Here is a 24073-nt window from a genome sequence, read left to right on the forward strand (position 1 = left end):
ATTTACAGATTATTTGTTCTAGTTCTTGAAAAATGTCATGGGTATTTTGATAGGGATTGCATTAAATTTGTATGTTGCATTAGGTAGTATGGACATTTCTACAATACTAATTCTTCCAATCCATGAACATGGGATAGCTTTCCATTTATTTGCATTGTCTTCAATTTCCTTCATATATGTCTTATAGTTTTCAGAGTATTGGTTTCTCACCTGCTTGGATAAGTTTATTCCTAGGTATTTTATTATTTTTGATGTGATTATAAACGGGATTTTTTTAATCCAATAAGCCACCCTATGTCTTTTCTTTAAATTTCATAAGTAATAGTTATTTTTTTAAACTTCTTTATGCTTTTAGTTTTTATTTATATTTTTGAATTTTATTTTATTTACCTTTTTTTATACAGCAGGGTCTTATTAGTTATCCATTTTATACATATTAGTGTATATGTGTCAATCCCAATCTCCCAATTCATCCCACAACCCCCCCCACTCACCGCTTCCCCCCTTGGTGTCCATACGTTTGTGCTCTACATCTGTGTCTCAATTTCTGCCCTGCAAACCTGTTCATCTGTACCATTTTTCTAGGTTCCACATATATGCGTTAATATACGATAGTTGTTTTCTCTTTCTGACTTACTTCACTCTGTATGACAGTCCCTAGGCCCATCCACGTCTCTACAAATGACTCAATTTCATTCCTTTATATGACCGAGTAATACACCATTGTATATATGTACCACATCTTCTTTATCCATTCGTCTGTGGATGAGCATTTAGGTTGCTTCCATGACCTGGCTATTGTAAATAGTGCTGCAATGAACATTGGGGTGCATGTGTCTTTTTGAACTATGGTTTTCTCTGGGTATATGCCCAGTAGTGGGATTGCTGAGTCATACAGTAATTCTATTTTTAGTTTTTTAAGGAACCTCCATACTGTTCTCCATAGTGGCTGTATCAATTTAAATTCCCACCAATGGTGCAAGAGGGTTCCCTTTTCTCCACACCCTCTCCAGCATTGGTTGTTTGTAGATTTTCTGATGTTGCCCATTCTAACTGGCATGAGGTGATACCTCATGGCAGTTTTGATTTGCATTTCTCTAATAATTAGTGATGTTGAGCACATTTTCATGTGCTTCTTGGCCATCTGTATGTCTTCTTTGGAGAAATGTCTATTTAGGTCTTCTGCCCATTTTTGGATTGGGTTGTTTGTTTTTTAATATTGAGCTGCATGAGCTGTTTATGTATTTTGGAGATTAATCCTTTGTCCGTTGATTCGTTGGCAAATATTTTCTCCCATTCTGAGAGTTGTCTTTTCGTCTTGTTTATAGTTTCCTTTTCTGTGCAAAAGCTTTTAAGTTTCATTAGGTCCCAGCTGTTTATTTTTGTTTTTATTTCCATTACTCTAGGAGGTGGATCAAAAAAAATCTTGCTATGATTTATGTCAAAGAATGTTCTTCCTATGTTTTCCTCTAAGAGATTTATAGTGTCTGGCCTTACATTTAGGTCTCTAATCCATTTTGAGTTTATTTTTGTGTATGGTGTTAGGGAGTGTTCTAATTTCATTCTTTTACATGTAGCTGTCCCATTCTCCCAGCACCACTTACTGAAGAGACTGTCTTTTCTCCATTGTATATCCTTGCCTCCTTTGTCATAGATTAGTTGACCATAGGTGCGTAGGTTTATCTCTGAGCTTTCTATCCTGTTCCATTGATCTATATTTCTGTTTTTGTGCCAGCACCATATTGTCTTGATTACTGTAGCTTTGTAGTAGAGTCTGAAGTCAGGGAGTCTGATTCCTCCAGCTCTGTTTTTTTCCCCTCAAGACTGCTTTGGCTATTCGGGGTCTTTGCTTTCTCCGTACAAGATTTTTTGTTCTAGTTCTGTAAAAAATGTCATTGGTAATTTGATAGGGATTGCATTGAATCTGTAGATTGCTTTGGACAGTATGGTCATTTTCACATTATTGATTCTTCTAATCTCAGAACATGGTATATCTCTCCATCTGTTTGTGTCATCTTTAATTTCTTTCATCAGTGTCTTATAGTTTTCTGCATACAAGTCTTTTGTCTCCGTAGGTAGGTTTATTCCTAGGTATTTTATTCTTTTTGTTGCAGTGGTAAATGGGAGTGTTTCCTTAATTTCTCTTTCAGATTTTTCATCATTAGTGTACAGGAATGCAAGAGATTTCTGTGCATTAATTTTGTATCCTGCAATTTTACCAAATTCATTGATTATCTCTAGTAGTTTTCTGGTGGCATTGTTAGGATTCTCTATGTATAGTTTCATGTCATCTGCAAACAGTGACAGTTTTACGTCTTCTTTTCCAACTTGTGTTCTTTTATTTCTTTTTCTTCTCTGATTGCCATGGCTAGGACTTCCAAAACTATGTTGAATAATAGTGGTGAGAGTGGACATCCTTGTCTTGCTCCTGATCTTAAAGGAAACGCTATCAGTTTTTCAACATTGAGAATGATGTTTGCTGTGGGTGTGTCATATATGGCCTTTATTATGTTGAGGTAGGTTCCCTCTACACCCACTTTCTGGAGAGTTTTTATCATAAATGTTTGTTGAATTTTGTCAAAAGCTTTTTCTGCATCCATTGAGATGATCATATGGTTTTTATTCTTCAGTTTGTTAATATGGTGTATCATATTTATTGATTTGTGTATACTGAAGAATCCTTGCATCCCTGGGATAAATCCCACTTGATCATGGTGTATGATCATTTTAATGTGTTGTTGGATTCTGTTTGCTAGTATCTTGTTGAGGAAGTTTGTGTCTATGTTCATCAGTGATATTGGCCTGTAATTTTCTTTTTTTTGTGATATCTTTGTCTGGTTTTGGTATCAGGGTGATGGTGGCCTCATAGAATGCGTTTGGGAGTGTTCCTTCCTCTGCAATTTTCTGGAAGATTTTGAGAAGGATGAGTGTTAGCTCTTCTCTAAATGTTTGATAGAATTCACCTGTGAAGCCATCTGGTCCTGGACTTTTGTTTGTTGGAAGATTTTTAATCACAGTTTCAATTTCATTACTTGTGATTTGTCTGTTCATATTTTCTATTTCTTCCTGGTTCAGTCTTGGAAGGTTATACCTTTCTAAGAATTTGTCCATTTCTTCCAGATTGTCCATATTATTTGCATAGAGTTGCTTGTAGTAGTCTCTCCCTTTGTATTTCTGCGGTGTCTGCTGTAACTTCTCCTTTTTCATTTCTAATTTTATTGATTTAAGTCGTCTCCCTTTTTTTTTTGATGAGTCTGGCTAATGGTTTATCAATTTGGTTTATCTTCTCAAAGAACCAGCTTTTAGTTTTATTGATCTTTGCTATTGTTTTCTTTGTTTCTATTTCATTTATTTCTGCTCTGATGTTTATGATTTCTTTCCTTCTGCTAACCTTGGGTTTTGTTTGTTCTTCTTTCTCTAGTTCCTTTAGGTGTAAGGTTAGGTTGTTTATTTGAGATTTTTCTTGTTTCTTGAGGTAGGCTTGTAAAGCTATAAACGTCCCTCTTAGAACTGCTTTTGCTGCATCCTGTAGGTTTTGGATCATTGTGTTTTCATTGTCATTTGTCTCTAGATATTTTTTGATTTCCTCTTTGATTTCTTCAGTGATCTCTTGGTTATTTAGTAACATATTGTTTAACCTCCATGTTTTTGTATTTTTTACATTTTTTTCTCTGTAATTGATTTCTATTCTCATAACGTTGCGGTCAGAAAAGATGATTTCAATTTTCTTAAATGTACTGAGTCTTGATTTGTGACCCAAGATGTGATCTATCCTGGAGAATGTTCCTTGCACACTTGAGGAGAAAGTGTAATCTGCTGTTTTTGGATGGAATGTTGTATAATTATCAGTTAAATCTATCTGGTCTATTGTGTAATTTAAAGCTTGTGTTTCCTTATTAACTTTCTGTTTGGATGATCTGTCCATTGGTATAAGTGAGTTGTTAATGTTCCCCACTTTTATTGTGTTACTGTCAATTTCCTCTTTTATAGCTGTTAGCTGTTGCCTTATGTGTTGAGGTGCTCCTATGTTGGGTTCATATATATTTCTAATTGTTATCTCTTCTTCTTGGATTGATCCCTTGATCATTATGTACTGTCCTTCCTTGTCGCTTGTAACGTTCTTCATTTTAAAGTCTATTTTATCTGATATGAGTACTGTTGCTCCAGCTTTCTTTTGATTTCCATTTGCATGGAATATCTTTTTCCATCCCCTTACTTTCAGTCTGTATGTGTCCCTAGGTCTGAAATGGGTCTTTTGTAGACAGCATATATATGGGTCTTGTTTTTTATACATTCAGCAAGCCTGCGTCTTTCTGTTGGAGCATTTAATCCATTCACATTTAAGGTAATTATCATTACGTATGTTCCTTTTACCATTTTGTTAATTGTTTTGGGTTTGTTTTTGTAAGTCCTTTTCTTCTCTTGTGTTTCTCACTTAGAGAAGTTCCTGTAGCATTTGTTGTAGAGCTGGTTTGGTGGTGCTGAATTCTCTTAGCTTTTGCTTGTCTGTAAAGCTTTGATTTCTCCATCAAATCTGAATGAGATCCTTGCTGGGTAGAGTAATCTTGGTTGTAGATTCTTCCATTTCATCACTTTAAATATGTTATACCACTCCCTTCTGGCTTGTAGAGTTTCTGCTGAGAAATCAGCTGTTAACCTTATGGGAGTTCCCTTGTATGTTATTTGTCATTTTTCCCTTGCTGCTTTCAATAATTTTTCTTTGTGTTTAATTTTTGCCACTTTGATTACTATGCATCTCAGTGTGTTTCTCCTTGGGTTTATCCTTTATAGGACTCTCTGTGCTTCCTGGACTTGGGTGGCTATTTCCTTTCCCATGTTAGGGAAGTTTTCGGCTATAATCTCTTCAAATATTTTCTCGGGTCCTTTCTCTCTCTCTTCTCCTTCTGGGACCCCTATAATGCGAATGTTGTTGCATTTAATGTTGTCCCAGAGGTCTCTTAGGCTGTCTTCATTTCTTTTCATTCTTTTTTCTTTATTCTGTTCCACAGCAGTGAATTCCACCATTCTGTCTTCCAGATCACTTATCCATTCTTCTGCCTCAGTTATTCTGCTATTGATTCCTTGTAGTGTATTTTTCATTTCAGTTATTGTATTGTCATCTCTGTTTGTTTGTTCTTTAATTCTTCTAGATCTTTGTTAAACATTTCTTGCATCTTCTTGATCTTTGCCTCCATTCTTTTTCTGAGGTCCTGGATCATCCTCACTATAATTTTTCTGAATTCTTTTTCTGGAAGGTTGCCTATCTCCACTTCATTTAGTTGTTTTTCTGGGGTTATATCTTGTTCCTTCATCTGGTACATAGCCTTCTGCCTTTTCATCTTGTCTGTCTTTCTGTGAATGTGGTTTTTATTCCACAGGCTGCAGGATTATAGCTCTTCTTGCTTCTGCTGTCTGCCCTCTCTACCCTATGTCTTTTGATTGGAGCATTTAGTCCATTGACATTTAAAGTGATTATTGATAGGCATGTACTTATTGCTATTTTGTTACTTGTTTTCTGGTTGTTTTTGCAGTTCTTCTTTGTACTTTTCTTCTTCTTTTAGTCTTTTCCCTTATGGTTTGATGATTTTCTTTAATGGTATGCTTGTAGTCCTTTCTCCCTAGTTTTTGTGTGTGTATTGTAGGCTTTTGATTTGTGGTTACCATGAGGTTTATATATGTTGACCTATAACTATATCTACTTGTTTTAAACATGTAGTCCTTTAAGTTCGATCACATTCTAAAAGATCTACATTTTTTTACCCTCTCCCACATATTTTGTGTGTTTGATATCATATTTTACATCTTCATATCTATCTATCCCTTAACTGTTTATTGTAGGTATAGGAGATTTTACAATTTTTGTCTTTTAACTTTCGTACTAGCTTATGTAAGTGGTTGATCCACAGCCTTTACTATGTATTTGCCTTTAGCCAAGGAATTTTCCCCTTCCTCTAATTTCTTATTTCTTGTTGTAGCCTTTGCTTTTTCACTTAAAGAAGACTCTTTTAACACTTCTTGTAGGATCAGTTTAGCATTGATGAATTCCTTTAGTTTTTGCTTGTCTGAGGAGTTCTTTATCTCTCCTTCAATTCTGAATGATAAACTTGCTGGGTAGAGTTTACCTTGTGCTAAGTTATAGATTTTTTTTCTTTCAGCATATTAAATGTATCATGACACTCCTATCTAACCTGCAAAGTCTCTGCAGATAAATCAGCTGATAGCCTTATGGGGGTTCATTTCTATATGACTTTTTGCTTTACTCTAACTGTCTTTAAAATTCTCTTCTTAAACTTAACTTCTGTCATTTTAATTATATGTCTTGGTGTGGGTCTGTTTGGGTTCATCTTATCTGGGATGCTCTGTGTTTCCTGTACCTGCATATTTGTTTCCTTCTTCAGGTTCAGGAAGTTTTCAGCCATAATTTCACCATATACAATTTCTACCCTTTTGTTTTCTCTTCTCCTCTAGGACCCTTATAATGGGAATGTTAGTATGCTTGATATTGTTGCAGAGTTTCCTTAAACTTTTCTCATTTTTTACAACTTATTTTTCTTCTTGCTCTTCTGATTGGGTGTTTTCCATTATTCTATATTCCAGATCACTTATGTGTTCTTCTGTATCACCTAACCTACTATTAATTCCTTTTAAGTTTATTTTTCATTTCAGTTATCTTATTCTTCAGGTCTGATTGATCCTTTTTTATATTTTATAGTTCTTTGTTAAAATTCTCACTGTGTTCATCTAATCTTTTCCCACATTCAGTTACTATTCTTATTACTATTGCTTTGAACTCTTTATCAGGTAAATTATTTATTTCTGTTTCATTAAGGTTTTTTTTCAGGGTTTTTTTTTTTCCTGTTCTTTTGTTTGAAACACACTCTTCTGTCTTCTCACTTTGTTTAACTTTCTCTGTGTCTATGAAATTAGGTGAAACGGTTCCTTGTCCCTGTCTTGAAGACATGTCCTGTGTAAGAGTGTCCCTATGCAGTCTGTGTGTGCCTAGTAGGTGGGAGAGCTGGATCTGAAGTCAGGAGTGGCTGTGTCTTCCCCTGGGATGTGCTGGCAGCTATCACCTTGGAATGAAGTAGGGTTGGAGATGGAGGGGCTAGAGCCAGAGCCAGGTGTGAGCTGCGGCTTCTCCTCTGCTCAATGGCAGTCACTGCCCTATTGGGGGTAGAGGCAGGGCCCAAGGGGATGGAGCATATACCCTGGGGGAACTGGGTTTCTCAAGGGTGTGAAGGCAGTCTCTGCCTTGGTTGGGGGTTTGGCCAGGATCCAAGAGTTTGGGGTTGCACTTCATGCTGGTTTTGCTTTTTCCTCTATGTGCATGCCTTGGTTAGAGGTTTGGCTGGGTCTGGAGGGGGTGGAGCTGCACCATTGAGCTAGTTTTGTTCTCTCCCAAGTGTATGCATGCACTGGCAGTGGTTGCCTCCACCCTGGTCAGGGGCAGGGCTGGGGTCTGAGTTGGCTCAGTTTCCTCCAAGTGTGCACCCTCTTGTTGGCAACAGCAGCCTCCGCCGTGGTGGAGAGCAGCACTAGAGCAAGAGGGGCGGGAGGGGGACCCCAGCGTGGGCTGAGGTGTGTGTGCTGGGGTGATCCTGGCAAGCCAGCTAGAGCCCCAGGCAGTTTTCACTCTGCTTCCTCAGCGCTGGGACTGAGAGTGAACAAGCATGTGTCTGCACACTTCATGAGTGGAATCTCAGTTTCCTACAGCCCTCTGGTAAGCCTCACTGGTTATCAAAACAGCCAAGGGGGCTCATCTTCCTGGTTTTGGACCCCAGACCTGGGGTGCCTAATATGTGACTCGAACACCTCACTTCCCAGGGAGGATCCCTGAGACTGTGACATCCCCCTCCTGCTAGGGGTGCAGGTTCTGACCAAATCACTTCTCTTCCCCTCCTACCAGACTCTGTGAGGATCTTTCTTTATAGCTTTGGTTGTAGAAGAGCCATCCCGCTAGTCTCCAGGTCAATTTCAGAGAGAGTTTTTCTATATGTAGTTGACGTTTTGATGTGTTTATGAGAGGAGGTGATCTCAGCATCCTCTTACTCTGTCATCTTGATCCCACCTCAACTGTCACCATTTTCTAGGCAACAGAAAGGGGAGCGGACAGAGTAAGTATCTCTGAGATGACCCAGAAATGGCCTGACTCAGATTCTTTCCTACCTCATCGGCTTGAACACAGTCAGACAGCCTCACATGACTGTAAAACTGCCTGGGAGAATACAATAAGTCCCCTACATACGAACGAGTTTCATTCCAAAAGTGTGTTGGTAGGTCCAATTTGTTCATAAGTCCAACAAAGTTAGCCTAGGTACTCAACTAACACAATCGGCTATATAGTACTGTACTGTAATAGGTTTATAATACTTTTCACACAAATAATACATAAAAAACAAACAAACACAAAAAATAGAAAACATTTTTAATCTTACAGTACAGTACCTTGAAAAGTACAGTAGTACAGTACAAGAGCTGGCATACAGGGGCTGGCATCGAGTGGACAGGCAAGAAGAGTTACTGACTGGAGGAGGGAGAGGAGGTGGGAGATGGTAGAGCTGAAGGATCGTCAGCAATAGGAGACAAAGGACAAGCTGCAATTTCACTCATGACTGACATTGATGGCACAGGTTCTGGTTCCTTGTTGGATTTAATTCTATCTACCCTCTTGAAAAAACGATCCAGTGATGTCTGGGTAGTACTGTACCAGCTATATCACTGCTGATTTTATGCTTGCTTGGACATTCTGGGCTTGAAATAAAGATATTGTACTACTATATTCTATACAGTACTGCACAGTAAAGTACACCGAAGCACAACCACTTGTAGAGGATGCACACGTGTGACAATGTATGTCAGACACGTGAACTAACTTATGTGATTGGACATGTGAACGCACGTTTGCATCTCTGAAAGTTCTAAACTTGAAGGTTTATATGTAGGGGACTTACTGTAGTGTGTATTTTGCAGCTGTGAAGGGATCTGTGTACCCAGGTAAAGGCTGGGGCACCCTATTACTAAACATAAAGAGGAGAGAAGGCTACTGGGAGGCTGGCCGTCAGTCTGCCCCTCCGTACGTCCCTCCTCCCCTAGATTCCACATACTTTCTTCTTTCTATTAATACAACTCTCCCTCTCCCCACAAAAGACAACGCAAATCTCATCCTGTTTCTTCATTCAGCTCACAGTTAGGATTTCTGGGTGATATTCTGTCTTATCCATCAGATCTGGCTATGGCCCACCTAGTCTGGCAGACATCAAACAGGAAGAGAGGAAAACATGCAGATGCTGAGACCCTGGTGGCTCTGGACAGCTCACCCTGGCTATTATGTGATAGAGGAATAAATGATCTTTTATTTTAATCCACTGTATTTTTCTCCTTCTGTCACAGCAGCTTAGCTTTTACCCAAACCAATACAGGACCTATTACAAAATCACTTGAATTTCCTATATTTATTTCAGTTTTATACTTCCCGATGACTTCTCAAACAAGACTATGTATTTTAGCAATTTAAGATTCTGTGAAGTGGAGTCTATTTTGCTTAATCTCAGTTATCTTGTTCAATGATCCCAACAGACTCTATCATACAGAGCACAAAGAGAAGACCAGATGGCCTGGAAAATGAATCAAAAGGAATTTGGCTCTCACTGTCACTGTCATTGCCACTTCTTTTGCTTTTAAATGAGAAAAATCATTACAGCTTTTGAAAACTTCCCTAAAGACTCAGTGAAACCTGGGGATGTTCTGAGGTAAGGATTAGAGGGAAATCCTCTCACCCTTGCCCACTTCTTGCCCAATCCAGTGATGAGGTCACCTGAATATTGGGTGCAGAATAATTAGGTGAGGACTGTGTATGCATCCGTTGACTTCTGCAGCTCCCACTCAACCCCTGACTCTCTAGGGACAGTTCAGACATGGGAAGTACATGACTTGTGTTGAAATAACTTTCTAGGCCCAAGATGCAGCCATCTCCGCCCTGGGTGTCTCATTAGCAAACTGAAACTTAGGTGACTTTCGTTTCCCTTTAGATGCTCTTCTTGACCAGAAACACAGTACATCCAGTCAGCCAATCCCCGAATGCCAAGCCAACTCTGAGTTCTATAGTTATTTCCTTGTTTCCTGTTCTTTACCCTATAAAAAGCTCCTGTCTTCTGCCCCTGCAGTGGTCTGGATGCCTGGGGATGGAGACAGTCTGCTTCATGAAGTGTTAAGTAAAGTTTGTTTGTATCACCTGCCTTGTCTCCTTTAATCATTGTTAACAAAAGTTATGTTTAGTTTTTGGAAGAGTTTGTGTTTCTTGTTTCTTTGAAAGCCCTCAGATGTCTATTTTAAAATTAAGAGATCAAAATGATACAGTGACAATTCAGTTCATCAGATTGCCTGGCTAAGGAATAGTCTTGTAACTAGAGTTTGATAAAATAAAACAAGTTATTTTTCATTTCAAAAACTGTCACAGAAAAAATGTTTATAAATTTATTAGTGAACCAGCATTTCCATTCAGAATCTAGCTCCCATGACCCTCGCATTAAACCCACCTGGAGTGGCAAGGATGGAGGGAGCGTCTATCCAGAGTCTAGTTAGAAAGCACCAAGATTTCTCTCCACGAGCAAGAAAAATCCCAAGAGAAAAAGGCCATCAAGAGCATGGACCAAAGTCTGAGAAGAATACTGAATACTGTTCTCAGAATCTCCTTTAGTTCAATCTCCATGAACCCACACCTGAGTCCTACATCAAGGGAGTTGCAATAAAAATAGACCAAAAAGAAAACAAAAGATCTGGGAAATGTCAAGCAAGTGTTTGGGCTTCAAATATGAGATAGGGCCAGTAGCACAGACATTGTCACCCTTCTCACCGGGAAGTGGCACCTGCTGACTGGACATCAGTGGACGTTAGTGAAAATGAGGGCTGCCTTAAGATTTCTAGTGGGCCTGAGACTCAAAAGATTGTGATAATTCTCCCACATAGACATGAAATAATAATAACTCCAAACTGTTAAGTAAATGTAAGAAAATTTAAATAAATTATGATTTTGCTATGAAAACTAAATCAACGAATTTTTGAATAGCAAATGATTTACAAAAGTTTTCCTGATGCCTATATTTTGTTAGTGCTCTAAGCATGTGCTTGCCCGGCCCATTGGATAAACCAGGCTGGCTTCAATAGCAGTCTGTCTGGAGGGAGAGGGCTGGACATTAGTACTCTTGGCACAGATACCATGTTGTTCAACACAAAGACCCATAAAACACAGAAGGCATCAGTGGAGACAGAGGCACAGCCAGGGCAAGCTGGGCAGGAGAGGAGAAGCCTGGCAGGTGCCTCAGGTGGTCAAGAGTACTAGTTCATCCAGCACACTTGGGAACCTGCCTGGGGTCTCCCAGAACTATTTGAGAGGACTTTGCGAGGAGTCTAGAGTTTCTACAGAGCAGTTAAAAGAAGAGAGGAAAATGGGTTTATAACAATTGTGATTCTATTTTTACCTCCAGGTTGATGGGATCTGGGTCGCATTCATATTTATATATACATATATATACACACACACACATAATATGTATGTGTGATAGAAGATAAAGTATATTGCAATAATTGAATCTTGGTGATACAAAGTCTTGAGGTACCATAATCAGACATCTTTGAGCATTGCTTGTATTACAAATTAGCACAGATGTATAAAAAGAATATGGAGACAATTAGATTTAATGTGCAAAGTGCCATAACATGCCCTGAATGTTATTTTCTGTTATATTCAATTTTCTATCATCTCACTTTTGTTCTTATTGCTCAGGGCAGCCAACAATATTTCTGTTCATTGTTAACCACACTTTTAGGGCATGTGCTAAAATTTCAGTTCAATTCAACAATCATATCTTGAGCACTTACCACGTGCCAGGTTCAAGGTGCCAGGATCCAGAGATGATGAGCACATAAGACTCTGTCTTCCTCAGCCTCACACTGAGAAATACACCAAAAAAACACCATGATTACAGACCGTGTGGTTAAATCTCATCACATAGAAATGAGGTAAATTGAAGTGCAGCAGTAAAGTAGCAGCACACGGAAAGAATACTTAACTTAGTTGGGGGATATGGAGTTTTGATGAGAAAATGTTTCTAAAAGGAGGTAGTAATTGATCTGTTCTGGAGGAAGAACAGAAGTCACCAGGCAGTTAAGTAGGATCTGGGAAACACAGGGTTATAACAAAACCACAGAACGTTTGGCCTGGTGAGAAACTGAATGTGCTTTGGTGAAATTGAAGCAGAAGCTTCAATGTTTGGACATTTAGGGAGGTAAGCCTGGAAGAGTATCAGACATTTGAACGAATTCTGTAGGTCTGAGGAGCAAGCTAGGAAATGAAGGGAATGAATAGCATCATGGGATTTGCATGTGAGGAACCTCACCTGGTAGCTGTTTAGGAAGCACTAGGAAGGATCTAAGATGCTCTTAGCGATGACTAATAAACACATGGCAGGGTTTTGAGGAAGGCTTTGACACTGAGGTAGGAAGATAGGAAAGACATCTTTCAGAGGTAATATTTGGGGGAAAGGGGCAAATTAAGATAATGCTCATTTTTTTTAGTAACTGGTGGTTCCACTTCCTGAGACAAGGAAAACTGAAAGAAAATGCAGATTTGGGTTTGTGTTCAAGGCGAAGGCAGGGGTAGTTGTCCTGGAAGTTGGAATTGCAATGATGTGAGAGGCCCATGTGGAGGTGCCATGAGGCTCTTACAAAGGGGTCTAAAGAGAAGAAGTCCAGGATGGAGAGAGAGATGTTATAACTGACCTTGTTGTATTTCATGTAGATTATCTTACACATTGCATTTGATCATCCCTCATCAAAATGTAACCTTTCCTTATTCCCTGTTCTATTGAGCACAAAACATCTTACCATGCTTTTATAACACATAATGTAAATAAGTTACGTGTAAGCAAGAACCAAGTAAATGGGTTCATGATAAAAGAGACAGTTTTATCTAACTCAAAAAGAAACATGTGCCCCAATGTTTATAGCAACACCATTTACAATAGCCAAGACATGGAAGCAACCTAAATGTCCATCGACAGAAGAATGGGTAAAGAAGATGTGGTACATATACAAAATGGAATACTACTCTGCCATAAAAAAAGAATGAAATAATGTCATTTGCAGCAACATGGATGGACCTAGAGATTATCATATTAAGTGAAGTAAGTCAGACACAGAAAGACACATATCATATGATATCACTTACATGTGGAATCTAAAATAAATGATACAAATGAACTTATTTACAAAACAGAAATAGACTCACAGACATACAAAACAAAGTTATAGTTACCAAAGGGTATAGTGTGAGGAGGAGGAAGAGATAAATTAGGAGTTGGGGATTAATATATACACACTATTATATATAAAATAGATAAACAACAAGGACCTACTGCATAGCACAAGGAACTATACTCAATATCTTATAATAACCTACAGTGGAAAAGAATCTAAAAAAGAATATGTATATGTGCATATATATGTGTATATATATATATATATATATATATATATATATATATATAACTGAATCACTTTGCTGTATACTTGAAAATAACACAACATTGTAAATTAACTATACTTCAATTTTTAAAAATGAGAAAAGTATAGACTCAAAGAAATTTTTAAAAAGGACTTATTTTTAGAAGTTAAAAATGCAAAGGTAATGGCTGAGAATGAATCCTCCAATATATGTATACATATATAATCCTCCATGTATAAACACAATATTTTCTTAAAAAATATTTTGAATTATTCTATGCATTTCTCACATTGTTGAAAGGCAGTGTGGGACTGAGGCTAAGGGCATATTTTCTGGAATGAACTGTTTGTCTAACTCCTAGTTCTGCCTCTCCTGAGCTGTGTGATCTTGGGTACTTCACTTAAGCTCTCTGGGCTTCTGCAATCTCGTATAGAATGAAGATGATAACTTGGAGATAACATACCACACAGGATTTTTGTAAGAACTAAATGGGATATTACAGGGTATGACTTTTAAAAGAGAGCCTGGCATATGAGAGTGTTCAATAAGCATTGTCTATTATTATCTTAGATGAAAGTATTTGTTGTTATTCTTTCAACATAAGTTTACCCAGAATGGTGAAGAATGGTCTCAAACTTCTATTTATATCTATATCAAACGAACCCAAAGTTGGTACATGACCTAAGTAGAAATTGTGCTCCTTTCAAAAGGGGTTGGATACAAGGTGAATACACAGGTCTTTCTTCAAAGGAAAATTAAAGCACATTCAATATTTTTTAAAATATATGTAGTTTGGAGGAAATGTAACTGTTTGACATTGTTTACAATAATCAACCAGTTAGTAGCTTCATCATAATAATGCAGATGCAATCCTAGTTTTAGTAAACCAACTGTGCAAAGGACAAAAGGGGGAAATTATAAAAGCTGGAAACCGAAACAAATGCAAGTAATAAGACATAATTGTAAAAAACAGAGGGCTCTATCTTCTGGGGGGCTTTCCTGTGATGATTCTGAGGCACAGCAAACTAGCTTGTAGGGTCAGCTCCCCAAGCAGAGGAAAGGATGCAGGAAGAAACCTGCAGCATCAGACAGAAGGGAAATTTCAGGAAAAGAGAGGATTCAAAAATAAAGTATGTCAAATCAGAAGTTTCAAATCAAAACCAGAGAACCCTTGCCCCTTCTCCCCCACCAAAAAAAAATCCCATTTGTGTATCTTCTGTTAAAGGAAAGAAATAAGAGCTGTGCAGAGATGATTAAGAAGCTGTATCACCCTCTGTTATGTGATGCTCAGTTCAGCTTCTGGACTGTAAAAATGACCTAATTCTTTCTCTTTACTTTCTAGATATTTATACGTCTTCTTTTGAATAGTCAACATTTCTTTTTTAAAGTTTATGTCTTAGATTATAATTTTCTTGAAATAGACATTTTGTTGAATATTATGTATAACAAGTGCAACAAAGCAGTCTCTGACACAGTTTTTCTTCCTTCATACATAGATAGTATGCATTTGATAATTCATTCCTGAGGAAGCTTTACTAAAAATAGTATGAAAGATAAAAGTGACAAGTTACAATGTGGAGGATATGGAAGGGTGAAAACCTAAGAGGACACTAAAAGTATATTTCGATCTATTTAATATAGCTTCCTATATAAGACACAACAATTAGATACATCTTTTGCAGAAAACAGAAAAAAAAAAAAATTCCACCATGTAGTACACTTAGCTCCCAGAAAACCACTCACAGTTCTCAATTTGGAAATTTATCCTTAGGGTTTTTTGCCAGAAATAATTTATCCTTCTCCATGGTCATGTGTTCAAAGAAATCTTTCTCCTTTTTTCCTTCTACTTTAGAGGCAATTTAATACTTATGAGCCCTAGCCCTGACTTAGCCTATGTTCTGATGCATTTTTCCAATGGCAAAATTCAAACTCGGCATTCACTATCTTTGGCCTCACAGAAAGTTGGTCTAAGTGGATTCCAGGAATGTTGGCTGAAGATGGCTTTGACACAGAGACAACCACGCTGCCAGGTGTATGCCCTCAGGATGACAGACACGGTCTAATTCAGATTCAAAACTTGCGGGAGAGACAAGAGATTAGGAAGAGCTGAGGTCACACATCCATCTCTGGTCCATCCAACTGTGGCCAGGCTTGGGGCTGGAGGGAGAAGAACAGGGTCACATACTAAAAACACAGTAGCTTTCAGGGAAGCATGTCAGTGGGCTGAGGGGAAACTCCAACATTATCCACTCCAGGTTCTAATCAGGGCTTATTCACCAACAGGATTAAAAGCAATCAGGGCAAGAAATTGTTTGGAAGAGATATCCATGGGATATGATCTAAAAAAAAAAAAAAAAAAACGAGTAGTCGAGTTGCTCTCCAGGCTGGAGGATTTAGTATTGTGACAATGACAAAAGAGAAAACTCAAAGGTATCTTGGCTACAGCTAGAAAGCTTAATCTTTTTTTTTTTTAACATCTTTATTGCAGTATAATTGCTTTACAGTGTTCTGTTAGTTTCTGCAGTATAACAAAGTGAATCAGCTATATGTATACATATATCCCGATATATCTTCCCTCTTGCGGTCTCCCTCCCACCCTCCCTATCCCAACCCTCTAGGTTGTCACAAAGCACCGAGCTGATCTCCCTGTGCTATGCGGCTGCTTCCCACTAGTTATCTATTTTACATTTGGTAGTGTATAAATGTCAGTGCTATTCTCTCACTTCATCGCAGCTTACCTTCCCCGTGTCCGCAAGTCCATTCTCTATGTCTGTGTCTTTATTCCTGTCCTGCCCCTAGGTTCATCAGAACCTTTTTTTTTTTTTTTTTTTTAGATTCCATATATATGTGTTAGCAGAGGGTATTTGTTTTTCTCTTTCTGACTTACTTCACTCTGTATGAGAGTCTCTAGATCCATCCATGGCTCTACAAATTACCCAATTTCGTTCCTTTTTATGGCTGAGTAATATTTCATTGTATATATGTACCACTTCTTCTTTATCCATTCATCTGTCAATGGGCATTTAGGTTCCTTCCATGTCCTGGCTATTGTAAATACTGCTGCAGTGAACATTGTGTGAACATGTGTCTTTTTGAATTATGGTTTTCTCTGGGTATATGCCCAGTAGTGGAATTGCTGGGTCATATGGTATTTCTATTTTTAGTTTTTTAAGGAACCTCCATACTGTTCTCCATAGTAGCTGTATCAATTTACATTCCCACCAACAGTGCAAGAGGGTTCCCTTTTCTCCACACCCTCTCCAGCATTTGTTGTTTGTAGATTTTCTGATGATGCCCATTCTAACTGGTGTGAGGTGATACCTCACTGTAGTTTTGATTTGCATTTCTCTAATAATTAGTGATGTTGAGAAGCTTTTCATGTGTTTCTCGGCCATCTGTATATCTTCTTTGGAGAAATGTCTGTTTAGGTCTACTGCCAATTTTTGGATTGGGTTGTTTGCTTTTTTCATATTGAGCTGCATGAGTTGCTTGTATATTTTGGAGATTAACCTTTGTCAGTTGCTTCGTCTGCAAATATTTTCTCCCATTCTGAGGGTTGCCTTTTGGTCTTGTTTATGGTTTCCTTTGCTGTGCAAAAGCTTTGAAGTTTCATTAGGTCCCATTTGTTTATTTGTGTTTTTATTTCCATTTCTCTAGGAGGTGGGTTAAAAAGGATCTTGCTGTGATTTATGTCATAGAGTGTCCTGCCTATGTTTTCCTCTAAGAGATTTACAGTGTCTGGCCTTACATTTAGGTCTTTAATCCATTTTGAGTTTATTTTTGTGTATGGTGTTAAGAAGTTGTTCTAATTTCATTCTTTTACATGTAGCTGTCCAGTTTTCCCAGCAACACTTATTGAAGAGGCTGTCTGTTCTCCATTGTATATTCTTTCCTCTTTATCAAAGATAAGGTGACCATATCTGCGTGGGTTTATCTCTGGGCTTTCTATTCTGTTCCATTGATCTATATTTCTGTTTTTGTGCCAGTACCATACTGTCTGGATTACTGTAGCTTTGTAGTACAGTCAGAAGTCAGAGAGGCTGATTCCTCCAGCTCCGTTTGTCTTTCTCAAGATTGCTTTGGCTATTCGGGGCCTTTTGTGTTTCCATACAAATTGTGAAATTTTTTGTTCTAGTTCTGTGAAAAATGCCATTGGTAGTTTGATAAGGATTGCATTGAATCTGTAGATGGCTTTGGGTAGCATAGTCATTTTCACAATGTTGATTCTTCCAATCCAAGAACATGGTATATCTCTATATCTGTTTGTATCATCTTTAATTACTTTCATCACTGTCTTATAGATTTCTGCATACAGGTCGTTTGTCTCCCTAGGTAGGTTTATTCCTAGGTATTTTATTCTTTTTGTTGCAATGGTAAATGGGAGTGTTTCCTTAAATTCTCTTTCAGATTTTTCATCATTAGTGTACAGGAATGCAAGAGATTTCTGTGCATTAATTTTGTATCCTGCTGCTCTGTGAAATTCATTGATTAGCTGTAGGACTTTTCTGGTAGCATCTTTAGGATTCTCTATGTATAGTATTATATCATCAGGAAACAATGACAGTTTTACTTCTTCTTTTCCATTTGGATTCCTTTATTTCTTTTTCTTCTCTGATTGCTGTGGCTAAAACTTACAAAACTATGTTGAATAATAGTGGTGAGAGTGGGCATGCTTGTCTTGTTCTGATCTTAGAGGAAATGGTTTCAGTTTTTCATCATTGAGAATGATGTTGGCTGTGGGTTTGTCGTATGGACTTTATTATGTTGAGGTAGGTTCCCTCTATGTCTACTTTCTGAAGAGTTTTTATCATAAATGGGTGTTAAATTTTGTCAAAAGTTTTTTTTTCTGCATCTATTGAGATGATCATGTAGTTTTTCTGCTTCAATTTGTTAATATGGTGTATCACATTGATTGATTTGCATATACTGAAGAATCTTTACATTCCTGGGATAAACCACACTTGATCACACTGTATGATCCTTTTAATGTGCTGTTGGATTGTGTTTGCTAGCATTTTGTTGAGGATTTTTGCATCTATGTTCATCAGTGATATTGGCCTGTAATTTGTGTGTGTGTGTGTGACATCTTTGTCTGGTTTTGGTATCAGGGTGATCGTTGCCTCATAGGATGAGTTTGGGATTGTTCCTCCATCTGGTATATTTTGGAAGAGTTTGAGAAGGATAGGTGTTAGCTCTTCTCTAAATGTTTGATAGAATTTGCATGTGAAGCCATCTGGTCCTGGGTTTTTTTGGTGGAAGATTTTTAATCACAGTTTCAATTTCAGTGCTTGTGATTGGTCTGTTTATATTTTCTGTTTCTTCCTGGTTCAGTCTCGGAAGGTTGTGCCTTTCTAAGAATTTGTCCATTTCTTCCAGGTTGTCCATTTTTTGGGCATATAGTTGCTGGTAGTCATCTCTCATGATCCTTTGTATTTCTACAGTGTCAGTTGTTGCTTCTTTTTCATTTCTCATTCTGTTGATTTGAGTCTTCTCCCTTTTTTTTCTTGATGAGTCTGGCTACTGGTTTACCAATTTTGTTTATCTTCTCAAAGAACCAGCTTTTAGTTTTATTGATCTTTGCTATCATTTCCTTCATTTCTTTTTCATTTATTTCTTATCTGATCTTTATGATTTCTTTCCTTCTGCTAACACTGGGGTTTTTTTGCTCTTCTTTCTCTAATTGCTGTAGGTGTAAGTTTAGGTTGTTCATTTGAGATGTTTCTTGTTTCTTGACTTAGGACTGTATTGCTATAAACTTCCCTCTTAGAACTGCTTGTGCTGCATTCCATAGGTTTTGGGTCATCGTGTTTTCATTGTCATTTGTTTCTAGGTAGTTTTTGATTTCCTCTTTGATTTCTACAGTGATCTCTTGGTTATTTAGTAGCATATTGTTTAGCCTCCATGTGTTTGTATTTTTTACAGATTTTTTTCCTGTAATTGATATCTAGTCTCATGGCGTTGTGGTAGGAAAAGATGCTTGATATGATTTCAATTTTCTTAAATTTACCAAGGCTTGATTTGTGACCCAAGATATGATCTATCCTGGAGAATGTTCCATGAGCACTTGAGAAGAAAGTGTATTTTGTTGTTTTTGGATGGAATGTCCTAAAAAAATCAATTAAGTCCATCTTGTTTAATGTGTCATTTAAAGCTTGTGTTTCCTTATTTATTTTCATTTTTGTTGATCTGTCCATTGGTGAAAGTGTGGTGTTAAAGTCCCCTACTCTCACTGTGTTACTGTCAACTTCCCCTTTTATGGCTGTTAGCGTTTGCCTTATGTATTGAGGTGCTCCTATGTTGGGTGCATAAATGTTTACAGTTGTTATATCTTCTTCTTGGATTGATCCCTTGATCATTATGTAGTGTCCTTCTTTGTCTCTCATAATAGTCTTTATTTTAAAGTCTATTTTGTCTGATATGAGAATTGCTACTCCAGCTTTCTTTTGATTTCCATTTGCATGGAATATCTTTTCCCATCCCCTCACTTTCAGTCTGTATGTGTCCCTACGTCTGAAGTGGGTCTCTTGTAGACAGCATATATATAGGTCTTGTTTTTGTATCCATTAAGCCAGTCTATGCCTTTTGGTTGGAGCATTTAATCCATTTACATTTAAGGTAACTATCGATATGTGTGTTCCTATTACCATTTTCTTAATTGTTTTGGTTTTTTTATTTAAGTCTTTTCCTTCTCTTGTGTTTCCTGCCTAGAGAAGTTCCTTTAGCATTTGCTGTAAAGCTGATTTGGTGGTGCTGAATTCTCATAGTTTTGCTTGTCTGTAAAGGTTTTAATTTCTCCCTCGAATCTGAATGAAATCCTTGCTGGGTAGAGTAATCTTGGTTGTAGGTTTTTCCCTTTCATCACTTTAAATATGTCCTGTCACTCCCTTCTGGGTTGCAGAGTTTCTGCTGAAAGATCAGCTGTTAACCTTATGGGGATTCCCTTGTATTTTATTTGTTGCTTTTCCCTTACTGCTTTTAATATTTTTTCTTTATATTTAATTTTTTGATAGTTTGATTAATATGTGTCTTGGCGTGTTTCTCCTTGGATTTATCCTGTATGGGACTCTCTGTGCTTCCTGGACTTGACTGACTATTTCCTTTCCCATATTAGGGAATTTTTCAACTATAATGTCTTCAAATATTTTCACAGTCTGTTTTTTTTTCTCTTCTTCTTCTGGGACCCCTATAATTCAAATGTTGGTGCGTTTAATGTTGTCCCAGACGTCTCTGAGACTGTCCTCTATTCTTTTCATTCTTTTTTCTTTATTCTGCTCTGCCATAGTTATTTCCACTATTTTATCTTCCAGGTCACTTCTCCATTCTTCTGCCTCAGTTATTCTGCTATTGATTCCTTCTAGAGAATTTTAAATTTCATTTATTATGTTGTTCATCATTGTTTGATTGCTCTTTAGTTCTTCTTGTTCCTTGTGAAACGTTTCTTGTTTTTTCTCCATTCTATTTCCAAGATTTTGGATCATGTTTACTATCATTACTCTGAATTCTTTTTCAGGTAGACTGCCTATTTCCTCTTCATTTGGTCTGGTGGGTTGTTATCTTGTTCCTTCAATTGCTGCATATTTCTGTGTCTTCTCTTTTTGTTTAACTTACTCTGTTTGGGGTCTCCTTTTCACAGGCTGCAGGTTCATAGTTCCTGTTGTTTTTGGTGTCTCACCCCCATGGGTGAGGTTAGTTCAGTGACTTGTGTAATCTTCCTAGTGTAAGGGTGTGGTGCCTGTGTTCTGGTGGGTGGGGCTGGATCTTGTCTTTCTGGTGGGCAGGGCTGCATCTGGTCTTGTGTTTTGGGGTGTCTGTGAACTTAGTATGAGTTTAGGCAGCCTCTCTGCTAATGGGTGGGGTTGTCTTCCTGTCTTGCTGTTTGTTTTGCATGGGGCATCCAGCAGTGGAGTTTGCTGGCTTTGGGTGGAGCTGGGTCTTAGCTTTGAGACAGAGATCTCTGGGAGAGCTCTTGCTGATTGATAATACATGGGGCCCTGTGGTCTCTGGTGGTCCAAAGTCCGGATCTCAGCTCTCCCACCTCAGAGGCTCCAGCTTGACACCAGGCCGGAGCACCAAGACCCTGTCAGCTACATGGCTCAGAAGAAAAGGGAGAAAAAAAGAAAGGAAAAATAAGTAAATAAATAAATAATAAATTTAAAATTATTAAAATAAAAAGATTTCTAAAAATCATAATAATTAAAAAGAAGAGAGCAACCAAACCAATAAACAAATCCAGCAATGATAACAAGCGCTAAACGCTAAACTAAGATAAACATAAATATCAGAAACAAATCAGTTGCAGACCATAAATCCCAAGTCTACATTTGCTCCCAAAGTACACTGTCACAATTTGGGGACAATTCGTTGTCTATTCAGGTATTCCACAGATGCAGGGCACATCAAGTTGATTGTGGGGATTTAATCCGCTGCTCCTGAGGCTGCTGGGAGAGATTTCCCTTTCTCTTCTTTGTTCGCACAGCTCCCGGGGTTCAGCTTTGGATTTGGACCCGCCTCTGTGTGTAGGTCGCCTGAGGGCGTCTGTTCTTCGCTCACACAGGACGGGGTTAAAGGAGCAGCTGCTTCGGGGGCTCTGGCTCACTCAGGCGGGGGGAGGGAGCGGTACGGAGGAGGCGGGGCGAGCCTGCGGCGTCAGAGGCGTCGTGACGTTGCAGCAGCCTGAGGCACACCGTGCGTTCTCCCAGGGAAGTTGTCCCTGGATCACGGAACCCTGGCAGTGGCGGGCAGCACAGGGTCCCGGGAGGGGTGGTGTGGAGAGTGACCTGTGCTCGCACACAGGCTTCTTGGTGGCGGTAGCAGCAGCCTTAGCATCTTATGCCCGTCTCTGGGGTCCGCGCTGATGGCCGCGGCTCGCGCCCGTCTCTGGAGCTCGTTTAGGCGGTGCTCTGACTCCCCTCTCCTCGCGCACCAGGAAACAAAGAGGTAAGAAAAAGTCTCTTGCCTCTTCGGCAGCTGCAGACTTTTCCCGGACTCCCTCCCGGCTAGCCGTGGTGCACTAGCCCCTTCAGGCTGTGTTCACGCCGACAACCCCAGTCCTCTCCTTGCGATCCGACCAAAGCCCGAGCCTCAGCTCCCAGCCCCGCCCACCCCGGTGGGGGAGCAGACAGGCCTTTCGGGCTGGTTAGCGCTGTTCGGCGCCGAGCCTCCGTGCGGGAATCTCTCCGCTTTGCCCTCTGCAACCCTGTGGCTGCGCTCTCCTCCGTGGCTCCGAAGCTCCACCACCCGCAGTCTCCGCCCGTGAAGGGGCTTCCTAGTGTGTGGACACCTTTCCTCCTTCACGGCTCCCTCCCACTGGTGCAGGTCCCGTGCCTATTCTTTTGTCTCTGTTGTTTCTTTTTTCTTTTGCTCTACCCAAGTACGTGGGGAGTTTCTTGACTTTCGGGAAGTCTGAGGTCTTCTGCCAGTGTTCAGTAGGTGTTCTGTGGGGGTTGTTCCACATGTAGATGTATTTTTGATGTATTTGTGGGGAGGAAGGTGATCTCCACGTCTTACTCCTCCACCATCTTGAAGGTTCCCCCAGAAAGCTTAATCTTAAGCCAAGGTCAAAGACAGCCAGGATCACTTAGATGACACCGTTTCTTTCACAAGGCCACTGAAAGAGAAAGAAAATAGTTTTAAATAAGTATGTTCTTCTTGTGAGTTTTTCTGTGCTTTTCTAAGTATGATGCATGCACACGTGGCCAAAACAAGATTCCATGGTTAGCCTTTTCTGTATCCAGTCTTTCACACACAAGTGGAACTAAATATAAGATGCTACCAAAAGTTTACATAATCCTAAATGCTTTGCTCTTAATGGCAGGTCTATCGTAATAATAGCATAAGTTTTGTTTTTAATAAAGATGTTTGCTGCATTTAGTTGCAATATTACCTTCTATTTAATAATAACTATTAAAAAGGAGAAAGGGAATATTTTATGCTTAACCAATATTTTTAAATAAACATTTTCAGCATGTAAAAATCTATAATAATATAGATAAGCTTATTCTAAAATTTATATTGAATAGTACAGACCTAGCACAGCTAACTCAACCTTGAAAAAGAAGAATATTGTGGAATGATGCTCTCTAACTTATACCAAGGCTTACTGATAGCTGCAGTAACCAAGACAGTGTGGTTCTGGTGAAGGGATAAGCACTGAGATCAATGGAACAGAATAGAGAATCCAGAAATGGACCTACACGAATATCCCAACTATCTTTGAAAAATGTGCAAAAGTAATTCAGTGGAGGAAGGATAGTCTTTTTTTTAAATTAAATTTTATTGGAGTATAGTTGCTTTCCAATGTTTTGTTAGTTCCTACTGTACAGCAAAGTGAATCAGCTATACATATACATATGTCCCCTCTTTTTTTGGATTTCTTTCCCATTTAGGTCACCACAGAGCATTGAATAGACTTCCCTGTGCTATACAGTAGGTTCTCATTAGTTATCTATTTTATGCATAGTATCAATAGTGTATATATGTCAATCCAGTCTCCCAATTCATCCCAGGGATAGTCTTTTATAAAAAACAGTGCTGGAACTATAATACATTCATAAGCAAAAAAAGAAAAAAAAT

This window comes from Balaenoptera physalus (assembly GCF_965194825.1).
Source record: "Balaenoptera physalus genome assembly, chromosome: 5".
Classification (NCBI taxonomy): Eukaryota; Metazoa; Chordata; class Mammalia; order Artiodactyla; family Balaenopteridae; genus Balaenoptera; species Balaenoptera physalus.